At 44.5% G+C, this 20,939-nt stretch overlaps 1 pseudogene; it reads left to right on the plus strand.

The window, feature by feature from the left end:
• Positions 1 to 853: 853 nt before the first annotated feature.
• Positions 854 to 20,939, plus strand: part of LOC101059081 (large ribosomal subunit protein mL45-like) — a 40,085-nt pseudogene continuing 19,999 nt past the window's right edge.

Raw genomic sequence — 20,939 nt, forward strand, 5'->3', positions numbered from 1 at the left:
TAAGTAAATTACGTAATTGCTCTGTGACTCTTTTCCGAAATGACAAATCACAAATGTTTTTGTCAATTCACGTGTCTTCTGCTTTAGTAAACATAGTAGAAGATAGTAGTCAATCTCTTTTTTTTTTTTTTTGAGACAAAGTCTTTCTCTGTCACCGAGGCTGGAGTGCAGTGGCGGGATCTCGGATCACTGCAGCCTCCGCCTCCTGTGTTCGAGGGATTCTCCTGCCTTAGCCTCCCAAGTAGCTCAGACTACAGCCGCCTGCCACCAAGCCCGGCGCTCTCTTGCTGGCGCATGACAACCGTGCGTTCCACCCTACGACTAATTTTTTTTTTTTTTTTTTTAGACGGAGTCTAGCTCTGGCTGGAGTCAGTGGCGCGATCTCGGCTCACTGCAACCTCTGCCTCCTGGGTTCAAGCGATTCTCCTGCCTCAGCCTTACAAGCAGCTGGGACTACAGGCGCGTGCCACCACGCCCAGCTAATTTTTGTATTTTCGTCATTTTGGCCAGGCTGGTCTCGAACTCCTGACTTCAGGTGATCCACCGGTCTCGGCCTCCCAAAGTGCTGGGATTACAGGCGTGAGCCACCGTGCCCGGCCTCCTTTTCCTTTTTTAACTAATGGAATAAACGGCAATGTGCCAAGCATACAGCAATGCCCATTCCCCGGCCTTCAGAAAGCCTCGGGCGCAGGCGCAGCTCGCGTTCAAGCGCTCTCTCGCTGGCGCGTGACAACAGTTCGTTCCACCCTACGCCCAACGTTGTCTCCCTGCGCACGCGCGGCCGTACTCCGCCCTCCTTACTCCACCCTCCCCCACTCCCGCGAGCACGTGCGCGTCCTCGCTGCTCACATTTCGGCGGAGGGCGCGCTCCCTGGAAAATTCCACTCCTGTGCTAGCTCCACCCTATGCGGCTTTTCTCCTACCCGACGCTCTTCACTCTCAGCTCCCTTCCCGGCGGCCTTTGCGGGAACAAGATGGCAGCCCCCATACCTCAAGGGTTCTCGTTTATCGAGGGTTTTGGGCTGGTGGTCTCGGCAGGTGGGTAGGGACGGGGCCGATAGGACCTTAGGGGCTACAGGAGGAGGACAGAGTCGAGGGAAATACTCTCTGTGCAATTGTCCTTGGTGAGCTGGGACAATACGAGTCATACCTAGGCCGGGGAAGAGGCTTAGGTGGACAGGACCTAGCTGCGGAGCTCAGTGGTCGAATGGGGATAGCCTAGACAGGGCCTTGAGAGCGAGTGAATTAACGGGTATTAAGTTTTTCCGGATTGGTTTGGGTCTGTCTGGCGAGGAGATATTAAAGGAGAGACAAATAATGGGTTGGAAGGTGGACTCCCTAATCTTCGATTCTTATAAGTGAACTACGTTGAAGAGTAGCCGAAAATGAGGGCGTCCCATATTGTCACTGCCCCGTCTGAGCAAACCTCATGATCAGAGAGAAAAGGTCTCCTGGTCTTTCGAGGGTTTATTGGTCAGTTGGGTGCTAAAACGACAGAATAAAGTTTACAGCGAGACTCCCGATAGGATGAGCAAAATATCACAAGTACATATGGAGTAGATGCCTACAAGAGGACTTTGCTTATGCTTTAAGAATAGCATTCAGGGCCAGGCGCGGTGGTTCACACTTGTAATCCCAGCACTTTGAAAGTCCGAGGCGGAAGGATGGCTTGAGCCCAGGAGTTCGAAATGAGCCTGGGCAACATATAAGACCTGGTCTTTACAAAAAAATTTTAAAATTAGCCGGATGCGATGGCGCACTCCTTAGTCCCAGCTACTTGGGAGGCTGCGGTGGGAGGATAGCTAGAGCCCAGGAGGTCAAGGCTGCAGTGAACCGTGATCGTGCCACTGCACTCCAGGCTAGCGATCTGCCTCAAAAAATAATAAAGAATAGTATTCTGCCCATTTCAGTATTGAGTTGGTGTTTCCCCATCACCATCAGTTTTTGAAACTTGCTTTGGTCAACTCAGTATCCGTAGGAGTTAGCATAGTCCTGTACTGTGGGAAGTTCTAAAGGAAAGCCTTTAGTAAATGTGATGTTAATAAAGGTTGCTAACTGTCTTCTATTTAGAGACACCCATAAGTATTAAGGTCCTAATGCATTTTTTCCCTGTGATATTGTTTTATAATTGTTCCTGAAGCATTCTTTGGATATTCCCTCTATAGTGCTTTGCTTAGAGTTTGTAAAAGATAGTAGATCTTTTTTCTAGGTTCCTAACCTTTCCTTTACCTTCCAGCCAGTTCTGGTGACTCAGTCCACAGCTATAGTTCCAGTAAGAACTAAAAAACGTTTCACACCTCCTATTTATCAACCTAAATTTAAAACAGAAAAGGAGTTTATGCAACATGCCCGGAAAGCAGGATTGGTTATTCCTCCAGAAAAATCGGACCGTTCCATACATCTGGCCTGTACAGGTGAGGTATTTCTGGGACCCTGACCTGGGATCCTTCTGTCAGAGATCTTCTGGAACTTGGGATGACTTGGACTATGATTGATAATATTTAATTAAGCACGAAGTCAGTTCAACCTCAATAATGATTAACCTTATATACACTATATATCATGAAGTTGTTCTTTGAACTTACTTTCACACTGTCCCTAGAAGGCAAGAGTGAAATTTCTCCATTTTGTGGAAATAGAAACTGAGGCTCTGAGAGAAGACTTAAATCTTTCTGGCTTTTTTTGTTTTGTTTTGTTTTGTTTTTTGAGACAGAGTCTCGTTCTGTCGCCCAGTGGCACAATCTGGGCTCACTGCAACCTCTGCCCTCCTGGGTTCAAGCGATTCTTCTACCTCAGCCTTCCAAGTAGCTGGGATTACAGGCACCTGCCACCATGCCCGGCTAATTTTTGTATTTTTAGTAGAGATGGGGTTTCACCATCTTGGCCAGGCTGGTCTTGAATTCCTGACTTTGTGATCCGCCCGCCTCTGCCTCCCAAAGTGCTGGGATTACAGGTGTGAGCCACTGTGCCCGGCCTTGTTTTGTTTTTTTCTGGTGTAACATAGTTCTCTCTACATGGAAGTCTGTTTCATTAGTCTACTTCATATCCACAATCCTTCCCAATTTTACATTACTTCAATTTTATGAGTTTTTCTCAATCTTTCAACACTTTCTTAATTTTTTTCTTCCCTTATTACAGCTGGTATATTTGATGCCTATGTTCCTCCTGAGGGTGATGCACGCATATCATCTCTTTCAAAGGAGGGACTGATAGAACTGAACGAATGAAGAAGACTATGGCATCACAAGTGTCGTAGGTGTCTGAGACAATTGGGTATTGGTATTAGAATAACAATTTTTTGTTGCTACTTTATCCCAAAGAGACCTTTTTGGGTTAATTGGGTTGGGTGTCATTCTCTTAATAACATGATGGTATTTTCTCCTTTGTACTAGAGTCTGTATTTAATGCAGAATAATGTGGGCTTCCTGATTCTCAGCATCCCTGCCTTTATTGGTAATTTTTGTTATATCAGTTAGGGAGTTGACTTTGGAGTGTATAGGATCCTTTTTTAATCATATATTTAATTTTTTTTTTTTTTTGAGATGGAGTTTTGCTCTTGTTGCCCAGACTAGAATGCAATGGCACGATCTTGGCTCACCGCAACCTCCGCCTCCCGGGTTCAAATGATTCTCCTGCCTCAGCCTCCTGAGTAGCTGGGATTACAGGCATGTGCCACCATGCCCGGCTAATTTTGTATTTTTAGTAGAGATGTGGTTTCTCCATGTTAGTCTCTTGGTCAGGCTGGTCTTGAACTCCTGACCTCAGGAGGCCCGCCTTGGCCTCCCAAAGTGCTGGGATTACAGGCGAGAGCCACCACGCCCAGCCCTTTATTTATTTATTTATTTATTTATTTATTTATTTATTTATTTATTTTGAGATGGAGTTTCACTCTTAACTCACCGCAACCTCTGCCTCCCGGGTTCAAGAGATTCTCCTGCCTCAGCCTCCCGAGTAGCTGGACTACAGATGCATACCACCACGCCCAGCTAATTTTTGTATTTTTAGTAAAGACGGGGTTTCACCATGTTGGCCAAGATGGTCTCGATCTCTTGACCTCGTGATCCACCCACCTCGGCCTCCTGAAGTGCTGGGATTACAGGCTTGAGCCACTGCGCCCAGCCGACCTGGCTAATTTTTAAAAGAAATTTTTGTAGAGACGGGGTATCACTATGTTGCCCAGGCTGGTCTCGAACTCCTGGGCTCAAGCAGTCCTCCCACCTCAGCCTCCCAAAATTCTGGGATTACAGGTGTGACCCGTCACACCCAGCCAGTCTAGCTCTGACTGTATCTATCTTTTTTTTTAAATTTGTACTGTTCATTGCAGAGCAGGGCTACCCCATAGGCCAGTGTGCCCAGAGTAGCCGCTGTCACTATATGTAAATCATGTATAGGTTTATGTGCATAAGTATATTGAGTCAGTATGAATTCTTCACATGGCCATGACTTATTTCTCTACATATAGATTTTATTGGCTGGGTGCGGTGGCTCACGTCTGTAATCCTAGCACTTTGGGAGGCTGAGGTGGGCAGATCACCTGAGGTCAGGAATTGAAAACCAGCCTGACCAACATGGAGAAACCTCGTCTCTACTAAAAATGCAAAATTAGCCGGGCGTGGTGGCACATGCCTGTAATCCCAGCTACTCAGGAGGCTGAGGCAGGAGAATTGCTTGAACCTGGGAGGCGGAGGTTGCGGTGAGCTGAGATCGTGCCATTGCACTCCAGCCTGGGCAACAAGGGCGAAACTCTGTCTCAAAAAAAAATAATAAAAAAAAAGATTTTATCATATCACCTCCCTGCTTAGAACTCTTTTATGGCTTCCTGTTAACCAAAGAATAAAATCCAGATATCTTCAGTGGTATACAAAGCTTTTATAATCTGGTCCTTGCCTTTTTCTCCACCATCATTCTTTGTCCTTATTCCATTTTTCTCATCCTAAATTTTAGCATTTCCAAATTGCCAATTCCTTGCCAGTACTGTACCATTCCTCTTTGTCTTTGCACATCCTTTCCTTTGCCTGAAATGTCTTTTTCCCCTCCTACTTTTTTTTTTCTTCTTTTTTTGAGATGGAGTTTTACTCTTGTTGCCCAGGCTGGAGTGCAATGGTGCAATCTCGGCTCACCACAACCTCTGCCTTCTGGGTTCAAGCGATTCTCCTGTCTCAGCTCCCGAGTAGCTGGGATTACAGGCATGTGCCACCACGCCTGGCTAATTTTGTATTTTTAATAGAGACGGGGTTTCTCCATGTTGGTCAGGCTGGTCTTGAACTCCCGACCTCAGGTGATCCGCCAGCCTCAGGCCTCCCAAAGTGCTGGGATTACAGGCGTGAGCCACCACGCCGGGCTATCATGTTTGTTTCTAAGGCCTCCATGACTATTTTTGGTGCTGCCTTTGCTGTGATTATAATTGCACACTTGTATTTATTTCTCCTAATACTCTGTACTGCAATGTTTCCTCTCATGTATTTCTCTCCTGGACTGTGAGCAGGGTCCATGGTGATGATGAACAAAGCACATACGGTTTTACCATGCAGTTCTCTTCTAGGGGAGGAAAACAGTCATTAAATACTGATCGCACACAAATAATTATAGGTGTAGTGAAGTAGGAGTGCCGTGGGAGCATATGACAGGGAAAGATAATGGCTGGGCGCGGTGGCTCACGCCTGTAATCCCAGCGCTTTGGGATGACGAGGCGAGTGGATCACGAGGTCAGGAGATCGAGACCATCCTGGCTAACACAGGGAAACCCCGTCTCTACTAAAAATACAAAAAATTAGCCAGGCGCGGTGGCGGGCGCCTGTAGTCCCAGCTACTCAGGAGGCTGAGGCCGGAGAATGGTGTGAACTCAGGAGGCAGAGCTTGCAGTGAGCCGAGATTGCACCACTGCACTCCAGCCTGGGTGACAGAGCAAGACTCCGTCTCAAAAAAAAAAAAAAAAGATAACTTGGTCTGGGAGATCAGAGAAGACTTGCCTGAGGAAATGATATTTAAAGTTGGGATTGTGGCTGGATGCGGTGGCTCACAACTGTAATCCCAGCACTTTGGGAAGCCAAGGCTGGCGGATCACCTGAGGTCGGGAGTTCGAGACCAGCCTGGCCAACATGGTGAGATCCCATCTCTACTAAAGGTACAAAATTTAGCCAAGCATGGTGGCACATACCTGTAATCTCAGCTACTCGGAAGGCGGAGGCAGGAGAATCGCTTGAACCCAGGAGGTGGAGGTTGCAGTGAGCCCAGATTGCACCACTGCATTCCAGCCTGGGCAACAGAGTGAGACTCCATCTCAAAAAAAAAAAAAAAAAAAAAAGTTGTTTTTTTTTTTTTTTTTTTTAGAGTTAGCCAGGTGGAGAAGTGTGGTGAGGAATAGATAGCATTCTAGGGAAACAGAACAGTACAAGCAAGGCTTTGAGGTTAAAAGAGTATAAAGGGGTGTCAGATTTTGTCAAATGCTTTTTTGTGTCTATTGAGATGTTCATGTGATATTTGTTCTTTATTCTGTTGAAATGATGACATAATAATTGATTTTCTTTTCTTTTCTTCTTTTTTTTTGAGATGGAGTCTTGCTCTGTTACCCAGGCTGGAGTGCAGTGGCTCCATCTCGGCCCACTGCAGCCTCTGCCTCCCAGGTTCAAGTGATTCTCCTGCCTCAGCCTCCAGAGTAGCTGAGACTACAGGTGTGCACCACCATGCCCCACTGATTTTTGTATTTTTAGTAGAGACAGGGTTTCACCATGTTAGCCAGCCTGGACTCCTGACCTCAGGTGATCCACCTTCCTGACCTCCCAAAGTGCTGGCATTACAGGCGTGAGGCACCGTGCCCAGCCTTATTAATTGATTTTCAAATATTAAACCAACCTCACATCCCTGGGATAAATTCCTTTAACACACTTAAATTAATACTTTGATTAAATCAAATTCTCTATATTGTTATAACTTGGAAAATGCTGTTGACAGCTGAGTTATATAGTACATTATGAACACTTTTTCTTTCCTGCATAATATATTTTTTTTTTCTGAAGTGTAGTGTCTTAATTTGCTCATTTGCTTATGGAACTATGGGTTATGTAATTTCCTCTCTGTGCATTCAAAACATTAATTTTTTTTTTTTTTTTTTTTTTTTTTTTTGAGAGGGAGTCTCACTCTGTTGCCCAGGCTGGAGTGCAATGGTGTGATCTTGGCTCACTGCAACCTCTGCCTCCCGGGTTCAAGCAATTCTTCTGTGTTAGCCTCCCCAGTAGGTGGGACTACAGGTGTGTGCCACCACACCTGGCTGTTTTGTATTTTTAGTACAGACGTGGTTTCACCAATATTGGCCAGGCTGGTCTCGAACTCCTGACCTCATTATCTACCTGCCTCAGCCTCCCAAAGTGCTAGGATTACAGGTGTGAGCCACCATGCCCTGCAACATTAAACATTTTATTAATTTCATCTTTTTCAAGAAATCCCTCCTGGAGTCTTCTTACCTGTTTTAATCTGGACTAGTTGCTCTTAAGGCCAACTGTACGTCTTAGGATCTAAGATTCCTCTTGCCTCTGTTTTCTTTTCTTTTTTTTTTGAGACTGAGTCTTGCTCTGTTGCCCAGGCTGGAGTGCAGTGGCACGATCTCAGCTCACTGCAACCTCCGCCTCCCAGGTTCAAGCGATTCTCCTGCCTCAGCCTCCTGAGTAGCTGGGATTACAGGCGTGCGCCACCACGCCCAGCTAATTTTTGTATTTTTAGTAGAAATGGGGTTTCACCATGTTGGTCAGGCTGATTGCCTCCCTCTTGCGTTGTATTCTCTGTTGCTTGGATCCTATGTCTTTATGTTTTCATAGTCTATTTCATTACTTTGGTGGAGCACATTTTCTAGCAGCTGCCTGAGAAAGGCTGCATGGTGGATAAATAAGATCTTGCAAGTCTAAAAAGAAATCTTTCTTTTATTCTCCCACTTCATTTATAATTTGCCCAGGTATTTAATTCTGTGATAGAAATAATTTTTTCCTCAATTAAAAGTACTGCTCAAAGTCTGGGCGTGGTGGGTCATGCCTGTAATCTCAACACTTTGGGAGGCTGAGGCAGGAGGATCACTTGAGCAGGAGTTGAATACCAGCTGGGCAACACAGTGAGACCTTGTCTCTACAAAAACTAAAAAAAAGTGAAAATTAGCCAAGCGTGGTAGTGCACACCTGCAGTTCCAGTTACTTGGGAGTCTGAAGTGGGAGAATTGCATGAGTCCCAGAGGTCAAGGCTGCAGTGAGCCCTGATGGCGTCACTGTACTCTAGCCTGGGTGACAGAGTGAGACCCTGTCTCAGTGAATGAATGAATGAATGAATGAGTGAATGAATAATAAAAGCACTGCTCTGTTGTCTTTGTAATTACTTTTTATTTTATTTTTTTTTTGAGACGGAGTCTCACTCTTTCGCCCAGGCTGGATTGCAGTGGTGCGATCTTGACTCACTACAACCTCTGCCTCTTGGGTTCAAACAATTCCCCTGCCTCAGTCTCCTGAGTAGCTGGGACTACGGGCGCCCGCCACCACGCCCAGCTAATTTTTGTATTTTTAGTAAAGACAGGGTTTCACCATATTGGCCAGGCCGGTCTCGAACTCCTGACCTTGTGATCCGCCCACCTTGGCCTCCCAAAGTGCTGGGATTACAGACCTGAGTCACTGCGCCCGGCCGTAACTTCTTTTTTTTTTTGAGACGAAGTCTCGCTCTGTCACCCAGGCTGGAGTGCAGTGGCAGGATCTCAGCTCACTGCAACCTCTGCCTCCTGGGTTCAAGTGATTCTTCTGCCCCAGTCTCCCAAGTAGCCGGAACTACAGGCACGTGCCATCACGCTTGGCTAATTTTTTGTATTTTAGTGGAGACGGGGTTTCACCATGTTGGCCAGGATGGTCTCGAGCTCCTGACCTCATGATCTGCCTGCTTCGGCCTCCCAAAGTGCTGGGATTACAGGCGTGAGCCACTGCACCCGGCCTGTCTTTGTAACTTCTAATGTTGCTGTTAGGAAGCCCAGTGTTGCCAGGTGCCATGGCTCAGGCCTGTAATCCCAGCACTTTGGGAGGCCGAGGCAGGCAGATCACAAGGTCAGGAGTTCGAGACCAGCCTGGTCAGCATGGTGAAACCCCATCTCTACTAAAAATACAAAAATTAGGCGGGCGGGGTGATGTGTGCCTGTAATCCCAGCTACTCAGGAGGCTGAGGCAGGAGAATTGCTTGAACCCAGGAGGCAGAGGTTGCAGTGAGCCGAGATTGCGCCACTGTACTCCAGCCTGTGTGACGGAGTGCGAGACTCTGTCTCAAAAAAAAAAAAAAAAAAAAAAAAAAGAAGCCCAGTGTTATTCTGACTCTTTTTTTTGAGATGGAGTCTCGCTCTGTTTCCCAGGCTGGAGTGCAGTGGCGCGATCACTACCTCTGCCTCCTAAGTTCAAGTATTCTCCTGCCTCAGCCTCCCAAGTAGCTGGGATTACAGACAGCACCACCATGCCCAGCTTTTTTTTTTTTTTGAGATGGAGTCTCGCTCTGTGACCCAGGCTGGAATGCGGTGGTGCGATCTCTGCTCACTGCAACCTCCGCCTCCTGGGTTCAAGCGATTCTTGTGCCTCAGCCTCCGGAGTAGCTGGGATTACAGGTGCGCACCACCATGCCCAGCTTATTTTTGGATTTTTAGTAGAGATGGGGTTTCACCCTGTTGGCTAGGCTGGTCTCAAACTTCTGACCTCAAGTGATCTACCTGCCTCGGCCTCCCAAAGTGCTGGGATTACAGACGTGAGCCACCGCGCCTGGCCTATTTTGACTCTTGAGCATTTGTATGAAACCCGTTTTTTCTGTTTTTAGTGCATATAAGATGTTATCTTTGATTCTAGAATTCTGAAATTTCACTATGAGAAGTCTTAGTCTTTCTTTAGAGTGCTTAATTTAAGAGGGAGAAGGTTGAATTTCCAGGACTTGACACATTAAAAAATCAATTATTGGCCGGGCATGGTAGCTCACGCCTGTAATCCCAGGACTTTGGGAGGCCGAGGCGGGTGGATCCTGAGGTCAGGAGATCGAGACCATCCTGGCTAACACGGTGAAACCCCGTCTCTACTAAAAATACAAAAATTTAGCCGCGTGTGGCCGCGGGCGCCTGTAGTACCAGCTACTCAGGAGGCTGAGGCAGGAGAATGGCGTGAACCTGGGAGGCAGAGCTTGCAGTGAGCCGAGATCATGCCACTGCACTCCAGCCTGGGTGACAGAGCGAGACTCAAAAAAAGAAAAAAAAAAAAAGCTAAACAATTATTGAGTAAGTGGATGGACATGAATGGAGGTCAGTGTAGGCTGTGAATTATGGAATTGTAAGACCTTTAGAAGTAATACTCAGGCTTAATTTTACAGAATCCGGAGGATAAAAGACTATGATGCCAACTTTAAAATAAAGGACTTCCCTGAAAAAGCTAAGGATATCTTTATTGAAGCTCACCTTTGTCTAAACAAGTAAGTGAACTCCCTATCTTTACCCATTCTGTTCTCAGCAGTTAGCTATTATTTTAGGCACAGTTTTTTGTTTGTTTGTTTTTGTTTTGCACAAATTTGTTTTCTGCCTTCAGGTAAGAGATCTAGAGTGAGAGAACTTCCTATATTGGAAGTAATTAGTGACTGACGCTGTCTTTCACTCCCCTCTCTGCTTCTGGGAATTTCTACCATTTGGTCTGTCTCAGTTCCACCTGCAAGTGTTGGGACCTTGTGCCAGAATAGCTGCCTTTTTCACCCCATCTGATCCCTGAATTCATCCTGATCTTTTTTGTGTGTTTGTCTTATGTATCTTCATTTCCCTTTCCTTGGTTATTTTGAATATATTTCTTGTGAAAATTTCCAGCTCTCCCTCCACTTTTATTTTTTATTTTTATTTTTTATTTTGAGATGGAGTCTCGCTCTGTCACCCAGGCTGGAGTGCAATGGCGCAATCTTGGCTCTCCGCAACCTCCACCTCCCTGGTTCAAGCAACTCCCCTGCCTCAGCCTCCCAAGTAGCTGGGATTACAGGCGCACGCCACCACATCCAGCTAATTTTTTTGTATTTTTAGTAGAGACGGGGTTTCATCATGTTGGCCAGACTGGTCCCGAACTCCTGACCTCAGGCAATCTGCGCGCCTCGGCCTCCCAAAGTGCTAGGATTACAGGCATGAGCCACCACGCCCGGCCCCCTTTTTTTTTTTGAGATGGAGTCTCACTGTTGCACAGTCTGGAATGCAGTGGCATGATCATGGCTCACTGCAGCCTTGACCTCCTGGACCCAAGTGGTTCTCTCAAGGGATCTACTTAGTCCATCAAGTAGAGCTGGGACCACCAGCATCTGCCACCACACCCAGCTAATTAAAATAAACTTTTTTTTGTAGAGACAAGGTTTTGCTGTGTTGCCTAGACTGGTCTCAAATTCCTGGGCTCAAGCAATCCTCCTGTCTTGGCCTCCCAAAGTGAAGAAATTATAGGCATGAGCCACCATACCTGGCCACCCAGCTTTTTCTTGATTCATCCAAGTTAGGGCTGCTAGGAAGATGAAGAATCAACATTAGGAGGCTGGAATATCTTAAGTACTAGCCGTGGACTGTTGCTGGCATTCTTTGATCTGTGGCTGCTGTGGCTAGGCTTCAGGTGGGACCCAAAACCTGTAGTCTAAAATCCATTATTTAATTTTACTTTTATTTCTTTAAAAAAATTTTATTTATTTTGAATAGAGATGGGATGTCGCAATGTTGCCCAGGCTGTTCTTGTTTTTGTGTTTTGTTTTGAGACGGTCTTGTTCTGTTGCCCAGGCTGGAGGGCAGTGGTGCAATCACAGCTCATTGCAGCCTCAGCTCCGGGGCTCAAGCGATCCTCCCATCTCAGCCCCCTGAGTAGCTGGAACCTCTAGGGGTATACCACCACACCCTGCTAGTTTTCATATTTTTTGTAGAGATGGGATTTCACCATGTTGCCCAGGCTATGCAAGCCAGTCATTTTTTTTTTCCCCCTTTTTGAGACGGAGTCTAGCTCTGTCATCCAGGCTGGAGTGCAGTGGTGCAGCCTGTGCCTCCTGGGTTCAAGCAATTCTCCTGCCTTAGCCTCCCAAGTAACTGCATGCCACCACACCCAGCTAATTTTTGTATGTTTAGTACAGATGGGTTTTTACCATGTTGGCCAGGTAGTCTAAAACTCCTGACCTCAGGTGATCTGCCTACCTCAGCCTCCCAAAGTGCTGGGATTACAGATGTGAGCCACTATGCTCAGCCTTGTTTTATTTCTCAAAACATTGTTTTTTTGTTTGTTTGTTTGTTTTGAGATAGACTCTTGCTCTGTTGCCCAGGCTGGAGTGCAGTGACGTGATCTTGGCTCACTGCAACCTCTGCCTCCCAGATTCAAGCAATTCTCCTGCCTTAACCTCCCAAGTAACTGGGATTACAGGCACGCACCACCACACCTGACGATTTTCTGTATTTTTAATAGAGACGGATTTCACCATGTTGGCCAGGCTGGTCTTGAACTCCTGACCTCAAGTGATCCGCCCACCTCAGCCTCCCAAAGTGCTGGGATTACAGGCGTGAGCCAACGCGCCCGGCCTAATTTTTGTATTTTTAGTAGAGATGGGGTTTTGCCATGTTGGCTAGGCTGGTCTCAAACTCCTGACCTCAGGTGATCCGCCCTCCTCAGCGTTACTGTTGTTTCTGTTGAGAAATTAACTTTTTTTTTTTCATTTTGTTAAAGTTTATTTTTACTTTGTGTGCTTTTATTTATCTTTTTTTTTTTGAGACAGAGTCTCACTCTGTTGCCAGGCTGGAGTGCAGTAGCGCAATCTCGACTCACTGCAACCTCCGCCTCCGAGTTTGAAACGATTCTGCTGCCTCAGCCTCTTGAGTAGCTGGAACTACAGGTGCCTGCCACCACGCCCAGCTAATTTTTGTATTTTTAGTAGAGACAGGGTTTCACCATATTGGCCAGGCTGGTCTCGAACTGCTGACCTTGTGATCTGCCCACCTTGGCCTCCCAAAGTGCTGGGATTACAGGTGTGAGCCACCGTGCCCAGCTGACTTTGTGTGCTTTGAAGATTTTCTCTCAGGCTGGGTGTGGTGGCTCTCGCTTGTAATCTCAGCGCTTTGGGAGGCCAAGACCGGTGGATCACAAGGTCAGGAGTTCGAAACCAGCCTGGCCAATGTGGTGAAACCCTGTCTCTACTAAAAATACAAAAAAAAAATTAGCCACGTGTGGTGGTGCATGCGTGTAATCTCAGCTACTCGGGAGGGGCTGAGGCAGGAGAATCGCTTGAACCCAGGAGTCAGAGGTTGCTTTGAGCTGAGATCGTGCAGCTGCACTCAAGCCACGACAACAGAGCAAAACTCCGTCTCAGGAAAAAAAAAAAAAAAAGATTTTTTTTCTTTCTTTTTAGTATTCAGCAATTTACTATGATTTATCTATGGGTATCTGTCTTCTTAAATTTTTATTTTTTTTTTAGTTTTTTTTGTAGAGACAGGGTCTGGCCTTGTTGCCCAGGCTGGTCTTGAATCCCTGGCTTCAAGCAATCCTTCCACCTCAGACTCCCAAAATGCTGGGATTATAGGCATGTGCCACCACACTGGGCCATGTGTGTGTCTTTTATCCTGCTCTGGGTTCATATTGCTTCTTAAATCTTTAGGTGCTTTTTTTGTCAGTGTTGGAAAATTCTCAGTCAGAACTCATCTCTTCAGATGTTGCTTCTGCTCCACTTTCTCGTCTCCTTGTGTAGTTCTGAATACACATATGTTAGATCTTTCACTGTGTGCCAAATGTGTCTTCAGCTCTTTTCTATATTTTTCCAACCTTTTTCTTACCCCTCCAGCTTTAGTCTGGGTATTCTATGATCTATCTTCCTGTCCTCTTTTCAGTTGTAGCTAATCTGCTGTTAACCTACCTATCGAGTTCTTAATTTTATATTTATTTATTTATTTTCTGTTTTTTGCTTTTAGAATTTTCATTGTTTTTTTTTTTTTTTTTTTAGCGTGTCCAGATCTCTGGTAAAATTCTCCATTCTGTCATCTAATTTCTTGAACATACTAATCACAGTTATTTTAAAACCTGTGTCTGATAACTTCAAAATCTGTGTCTTCAATAGGTCCATTTTCTCTTGTCTTATTTGTTTCTTTTGGGTTTTGGTTAGTTCTTGTCATTTTTGTTTTTGTTTTTGTTTTTTTTTTTGAGATGGAGTCTTGCTCTGTCACCCTGGCTAGAGTGCAGTGGCGTGATCTCCGCTCACTGCATACTCCACCTCCCGGATTCAAGGAATTCTCCCTTCTCAGTCCCTGGAGTAGCTGAGACTACAGGTGCACGCCATGACGCCCAGCTAATTTTTGTATTTTTAGTAGAGATGGCATTTCACCATATTGGTCAGGCTGGTCTCGAACTCCTGACTTCAGGTGATTCACCTGCCTCAGCCTCCCAAAGTGCTGGGATTACAGGCATGAGCCACTGCACCTGGCCTTGTTTTTGGTTTTTGAGACAGGCTCTTGCGCTGTCACTCAGGCTAGAGTACAGTGGCTCGATCACGGCTCACTGCTGCCTTGACCTCCCAGGCTCAAGTGATCCTCCCACTTCAGCCTCCAAAGTAGCTGGGACTTAGTACATGCCACCATACCTGGCTAATTTTTAAATTTTTTGTAGAGACAGGGTCTTGCTATGTTGCCCAGGCTGGTCTCAAACTCTGGCCTCAAGCAGTCCTCTCACCTCAGCCTCCCAAGGTGTTGGTACAGTTTTCTTGCCATTTTGTATTCCTGCATTTTTTTTTAAACAAATAGATATTTTAGAAAAATCTAAGACAATCATTTATTTTAAAAATTATAAGATTAATAATAGCTTTTATATATTTATGGTAAAATACACATAATATACAATTTACCATTTTAATCATTTTGAAGTATATAATTCAGTGGAATTAAGTACATTCACAGTGTTGTACAATTCTTACCACTATCCATTTCCAGATTTTGTTCATCTCAGACAGGAATTTTATACCCATTAAGCAGTAATTCCCCATTGCCCTCTTCCCTTATCACCTGGTAACCTCCATTCTACTTTATTTCTCTATGAATTTACCCATCCTGATGCTATGGTCTGAATGTTAGTGTCTCCTGAAAATTCATTTGTCGAAATCCTAACCCCCAAGGTGATGGTATAGGCTGTGGGGGGACCCCTGGGAGGTGATGAGGTCATGAGAGTGGAGCCCTCATGAATGGGAATAGTGCCCTTATAAAAGAGACCCGGGGATCCAGGTGTGGTGGTTCACGCCTATAATCCCAGCACTTTGGGAGGCTGAGGCAGGCAGATCACGAGGTCAAGAGATCGAGACCATCCTGGCCAACATGGTGAAACCCCGTCTCTACTAAAAATACAAAAATTAGCTAGGCGTGGTGGCATGCACCTGTAGTCCCAGTTACTTGGGAGGCTGAGGCAAGATAATTGCTTGAACCCAGGAGGTGGAGGTTGCAGTGAGCCGAGATCGCGCCACTGCACTCCAGCCTGGTGACAGAGCGAGACTCCGTCTCAAAAAAAAAAAAGAGAGAGACCTGAGGGAGCTTGTGCACCCCTTCCACCCACTGACGACACAGCAAGAAGTCAACATCTATGAGGAACGGGCTCTCACCAGACACCAAATTTGCCAGTGTCTTGATCTTGGACTTCCCAGCCTCTAGAACTGTGAGAAATAAATGTTGTTTATAAGCCACCTGATTTATGATATTTTTGTTATAGCATCCTGAACAGATGAAGGCATCTAGGTACCTCACATAAGTGGAATCTTACAGTTTTTGACCTTTTGTGATTGGCTTAGTTCACTTAGCATGATGTCTTCAATGTTCATATATATTGTAGCATGTGTCTCCTTAATTTTATTTTTATTTTTTTATCTTTTTTTTTTTTTTGAGATGGAGTTTCACTCTTGTCACCCAGGCTGGAGTGTAATGGCTCGATCTCCAGTCACTGCAACCTTTGCCTCCTGGGTTCAAGCGATTCTCCAGCCTCAGCCTCCCAAGTAGCTGGGATTACAGACGCCCACCATCACACCTGGCAAATTTTTGTATTTTTAGTAGAGACGGGGTTCACCATGTTGGCCAGGCTGGTCTCGAACTCCTGACCTCAGGTGATCGCCTGCCTCGGCCTCCGTAAGTACGGGGATTACAGGTGTGAGCCACCGTGCCCAGTCACATATGTCTCCTTATTAAGGCTGAATAATATTTCATTGTATGTATATACAACACATTTTGTTTATCCATTCATCTAGTGATGGACATTCAGGTTGTTTCCACCTTTTATTGTGGCATAATGCTCCTGTGATTGTTGGTGTACAAGTATCTGTTTGAGCTCATGCTTTCAATTCATTTGGGCATATACTCAGAACTGAAGTTGTTGGATCACATAACTCTATGTTTAACTTTTTGAGGGGCCGGGTGGTGGCTCATACCCATAATCCAGCACTTTTGGAGGCCGAAGTGGGAGGATTGTTTCTGGGCAGCATCTTACTCAAGATCCCATCTCTATAAAAAATTTAAAAAATCATCCGGGCATGGTGGTGCATGCCTGTAGTCCCAGCTATTTGAGGTGCTAAGGCAGAAGGATTGCTTGAGCTCAGGGATTTTTGAGGCTGTGGTGAGCTATGATTGTGTCACTACACTCCAGCCTCAATGACAGAGTGAGACTGTCTTGAAAAAAAAACCCTAACTTTTTGAGGAACCACCATATGGTTTTCCTTAGCAGCTACACTGTTTTACATTCCTACGACCAATGTACAAGGATTCCAGTTTCTCTGCATCCTCACTGATACCTATTACTTTCCTTTTTATTGTTTTTTTTTTTTTTGAGATGGAGTCTCGCTCTGTTGCCCAGGCTGGAGTGCAGTGGCACAATCTCGGCTCACTGCAAGCTCCGCCTGCCGGGTTCAAGCCATTCTCCTGCCTCAGCCTCCCGGGTAGCTGGAACTACAGGCACCTGCCACTACGCCCGGCTAATTTTTTGTATTTTTAGTAGAGATGGGGTTTCATGTGTTAGCCAGGATGGTCTCAATCTCCTGACCTCATGATCCACCCACCTTGGCCTCCCAAAGTGCTGGGATTACAGGCGTGAGCTATCACGCCCAGCCACTTTCCTTTTTATTAAAAAAAAAAATAAATAAATATATATATATATGAGAGATGGGGTCTCACTGTATTGCCCAAGCTGGTCTCAAACTTCTGGGCTTAAGCAATCCTCTTGCCTCGGCCTCCCAAAATGCTAGGACTACAGGTGTGAGCCACCACGCCCAGCCTTTTTCTTTTTATAATAGGCATCCTCATGGGTGTGAAGTGTAGTATCTCATTATGGTTTTGCTTTGTATTTCCCTAATAGCTAGTGACATTGAGCATCTTTTCATGTGCTATTGGCCTTTTGTACATCTTCTTTGAAGAAAGGTCTTTTTTTTTTTTTTTTTGAGTTGAAGTCTTGCTCTGTCGCCCAGACAGGACTGCAGTGGCACGATCTCGGCTCCTAGCAACCTCCACCTCCTGGGTTCAAGCGATTCTCCTGCCTCAGCCTCCTGAGTAGCTGGGATTACAGGCATGCACCACCATGCCCAGCTAATTTTTGTATTTTTAGTAGAGATGGGGTTTCACCATGTTGGCCAGGCTGGTCTCGAACTCCTGACCTCAGATGATCCACCCACCTCAGCCTTCCAAAGTGGTGGGATTACAGGCGTGAGCCACTGCACCCAGCCCAGAAAGGTCTATTTTTAAATTAGGCGGTTATTTTGTTGTTGAGTTATAGGAGTTCTTTATATATTTTGGATATTAATCCTTTATCAGATATATGCTGTGCTAATATTTCCCCCCATTTTATGGTTTGTCTTTTCACTCTTTTATTATTATTATTTTTTGTGATGGAGTTTTGCTCTTGAAGCCCAGGCTGGAGTGCAATGGCACGATCTCGGCTCACCACAACCTCTGCCTCCTGGGTTCAAGCAATTCTCCTGCCTCAGCCTCCTGAGTAGCTCAGATTACAGGCATGTGCCACCATGCCTGGCTAATTTTGTATTTTTAGTAGAGACAGGGTTTCACCATGTTGGCCAGGCTGGTCTTGAACTCCCGACCTCGGGTGATCCACCTGCCTCGGCCTCCCAAAGTACTGGGATTACAGGCGTGAGCCACTGCACCTGCCGTCTTTTCACTCTTGATAGTATCCTTTGATGCAAAAAAGTTTTAAATTTTGATGAAATCCAGTTTTTCAAGTTTTTTTCTTTTGTTACCATATCGAGTTTTTTCTTTTGGTGTCATATTCAAGAAATCATTGCCAAATCCAGTGTCATGAAGTATTTCCCCTTCCTTTTTCTCTAAGATTTTTATAGTTTTAGCTCTCACATTTAGGTCTTTGCTCCATTTTGAGTTAGTTTTTGTATATAGTGAAAACTATGTGATGTTTTTGCTTTTTTTTTGCATGAGAATATTCATTTTTCTAGCACCATTTATTGAAGAGACTGTCCTTTCCCATTAAGTGGCCAGGCTGGTCTCAAACTCCTGACCTCAGATGATCCACCCGCCTCGACCTCCCAAAGCATTGGGATTACAGGCATGAGCCACCGCCTGTCCTCAACAGTGGTTTTTGCAGAAATAGAGAAACACAGCCAGGCGCGGTAGCTAGTTCAACCTAGTTTGAATAATATCAACTTAGTTTCAATAATATACAAATGCTCTGCTCCTATATGTCTCTCCCTCCCACTTCATTATGGCATGAGCCACCGCATCCAACCTTATGATGCATAATTTTAGAGATTGCTTTTTTAGACAAATATTGAACTCATGTATTAAACAGTTTAATGAAAACTCAGACTCTATCTGAATATGATCTCTTTTTTTTTACTTTTATTCTTAAGTTATACGTGTTTATTATAAAAATATTCAAATTAGTAGGGAATTTTTAAAAATGTAAAATTATCTTGTTCATCCTAAATCCCATTTTTCAGTAGTAACTACTGTGAACACTTTTTGGGAGGGGGGAGGGGACAGGGTCTCACTCTGTCACCCAAGCTAGAATGCAGTGGCACGGTCTTGGTTCACTGCAGCCTCCGCCTCCTGGGTTCAAGAGGTTCTTGTACTTCAGCCTCCCAAGTAGCTGGGACTATAGGCGTGTGCTACCATGCCTGGCTGATTTTTTTTTTTTTTTTGTATTTTTTTGTAGAGACAGGATTTCGCAGTGTTGGCTAGGCTGGTCTCAAACTCCTGACCTCAAGCAATCCACCCACCTTGCCTCCCAAAGTGCTGGGATTATAGGCGTGAGCCACTGTGCCTGGCCTGTTAACAGTTATGTTGTTACCTTCCATATCTTTATCTATGTGTATACAAACTGTCCTCTGTAACCCATTTTGTACATATTTTTTATTATATAATTTATTTTTTAAAAAATTCTTTTATAGAATACTTTTTCACACTAAAGATTCTCACAGTAGGAAAATAACAATTTATTACTTATAGTTTTATATTTGTGGACAGATTGTTTTAGAACAAGTAAAACACATTTGAGAATTAAGTCTCAGTTTGGAATTTGTAATATTTTGATGCATCTACAAGGAGGACCTAGTCCTTAAATGGAACTTCTGTATATTCAGAAGCTCTTTAAGCTTTTCTTCACAGGATTTAGAAATTCATAATGTGAGAAATCAGCATTTCCTAATTTTAAACTTTCCCTAGTACATGTAGTCATCAGTAGCTGGTATCTACTGAACAGAGGGAAGTTTTGGAAAATTAAACACTGGCTAATTTTCTGCAAAGTTTTTATTCATCAATTAACAGTATTTCCCTTTGTCCATTTTTCCCAGGGCAAATATAGAAGCAGTTTGGTCATGTACTGGCAGTAATAAAGCTGGATTCTCTTTCTTTAAGAGATTGATCAGGTCGGGCACGGTGGCTCACGCCTGTAATCCCAGCACTTTGGGAGGCCAAGGCAGGCAGATCACTTGAGGCCAGGAGTTAAGAGACCAGCCTGGCCAACATGGTGGAATCTCGTCTACTAAAAATACATAAATTAGCCGGGTGTGGTGGCAGTTGCCTGTAATCCCAGCTACTCGGGAGGCTGAGGCAGGAGAATTGCTTGAAGGTGGGAGGAAGATGTTACAGTGAGCCGAGATCGCGCCACTGCACTCCAGCCTGGGTGACAGAGCGAGACTCAGTCTCAAAAAAAAAAAAAAAAAAAAAAAAAAGGACGGGGGGAAATCATACGTTTGCATCTGTAATGTTGATGTATCATGGACCCTAGACAGTCTAGGGTATTAGGTATATATAGATAAGATAATTTAAACTAAATAAGGAAGAAAAGTGAAAACAGGAGACTGATGGATTAGGAGAAAGCGGAGGGGTAAAGGGATATAAGGTCCCAATGAGGTATATGGAACCAATAAAGAAGACATGCTTTGAGCAGTCTAATGAAGAAAAAAGAAAAAGAAGTAAACATAAACATGCAATATTAACAATGAGATATAAAATACAATGACAGAGACAGATTAGGTAATATACTATATAACTCTGTGCTAATAAAATTTTAAACTCCATAAAAGTGAATTTCCTAGGAAAAATGAAGTAACTGACAATCTCTTTCTCTGTATGATATACCCCTGTATAGGAGACAAATTAAATCTTATATTGTAAGGTAAAAAGAGCTGCTACTTAAAATCTACTGTTACCTAACATGTAAGAACAAAATAATACGATGTTACTTTCAGCCCCAATTTTTAGAATGCATACTAACTTCACTCCATTAAAAATATACATATGTGACCTTACACTTCTTTATGGTGAACTTCTGAGTGGCAAAACTATCTTTTCCATATTACCACACTTACAGCTTAACATAAAGCCTAGTACATATTAATGGTTCATAAATGTTACTGAATACATTGGAAGATAGAAAGAAATGGGGACAGATGTAACCAGAAATTCTCATATTAGTACTCAGGCACTA

This window comes from Pan troglodytes, chromosome 19, assembly GCF_028858775.2.
Source record: "Pan troglodytes isolate AG18354 chromosome 19, NHGRI_mPanTro3-v2.0_pri, whole genome shotgun sequence".
Lineage (NCBI taxonomy): Eukaryota > Metazoa > Chordata > Mammalia > Primates > Hominidae > Pan > Pan troglodytes.